This window comes from Gekko japonicus, unplaced genomic scaffold (assembly GCF_001447785.1).
Source record: "Gekko japonicus isolate JY-2015 unplaced genomic scaffold, Gekko_japonicus_V1.1 scaffold2977, whole genome shotgun sequence".
In the NCBI taxonomy this organism is placed as follows: domain Eukaryota; kingdom Metazoa; phylum Chordata; class Lepidosauria; order Squamata; family Gekkonidae; genus Gekko; species Gekko japonicus.
The window spans coordinates 80548-81669 of record NW_015176067.1 but is presented as its reverse complement, the minus strand read 5'-3'; the positions used below and the strand labels follow the sequence as shown (position 1 = coordinate 81669).

At 53.5% G+C, this 1122-nt stretch overlaps 1 protein-coding gene across 1 annotated transcript in view; it reads right to left on the bottom strand.

Moving 5' to 3' along the window:
• LOC107123464 (tripartite motif-containing protein 55-like) overlaps window positions 1-1122 on the bottom strand; it is a 43652-nt gene that overhangs the window by 23222 nt on the left and 19308 nt on the right. The window lies entirely within an intron of this gene.

Genomic DNA, 1122 nt, shown 5'->3' with positions numbered 1-1122 from the left:
AGGAGGGGGGGAGGAGGAGGAGGAGGGGGAGGAGGAGGAGGAGGAGGGGATTGGATTTATACCCTGCCATCCACTCGGAGGCCCAGAGCAGCTTACAAACTCCCTTCCCTCCCCCTCCCCACAACAGACACACCCTGGGAGGTAGGTGGGGCTGAGAGAGCTCTTGACAAGAACTTTTCTTTTTCAAGAACAGCTCTTATCAGAACTATGGCTTGCCCAAGGTCATCCAGCAGGTGCAAGTGGAGGAGTGGGGAATCAAACCCAATTCTCCCAGATTAGAGTCCACGCACTTAACCACTACACCAAACTGGCTCCCATCCTGGGGAATTCTGTACAGCAGCAGTTCTGTGAGGGATAGAATTTCCCGACCCTGTAAGGAGGTGTCACTGGCGACCCACGTCAAGTTAATTCATACTGTGGTCAGCATTCCGTCTTAGCTGAGTTTAGCATTCCCTCTAAACTCACAGGTTTTTTTTAGCCCCCAGCTCACACATTTTTGTCTTCGCTCAGGAAGGATGGCTCCAGAGCAAGCTAATGTATGCGGCAGCCGAATCGCTCACCCACAACTTTAATGCCGGTAGCTCACGAGGTAGTAATGCCGGTAGCTCACAAAGTAGGATTTCTGCTCACAAGACTCCACAGCTTAGAGGGAGCACTGGGCTGTGGTATTCCCCAGTACTATGTACAGGTGGGAAAGTTGAACGATGAAGAAAGCCGCTCGGAGACTCCTTAAGGTAGAGAAAAGCAGGGAACTAACACTGACTCTTCTTAATTTCATAGGGGGCGATTCAGTGGGTCTATCCCACTGTCTTAACATCCGAACTGTGTCAGTTCAAGCCCCGCGCTAGTGTGAGCAGCCAGCCTGTTGTCCCCAGCTCATCGTCCACCCAGCGATTCGAAAGCCTCGGTGAGTGGATAAAATGGGACACACTCCTTAGAGAGGGTGGGCACACCTACTCCCCTCTGGGAAGGTGTTAGCTGTCGGTTGGGGACGTCCTGGTCCAGCGTCCGGAAGGCGGAAGAATCTACTCGGCTACGAAAAATCCCTGCAGTGGGATGCTCCGGCCAGGCGGTGGCAGTGTGGCGACACGACATACGGGTCCTGAAGCCCCAACGTCATCA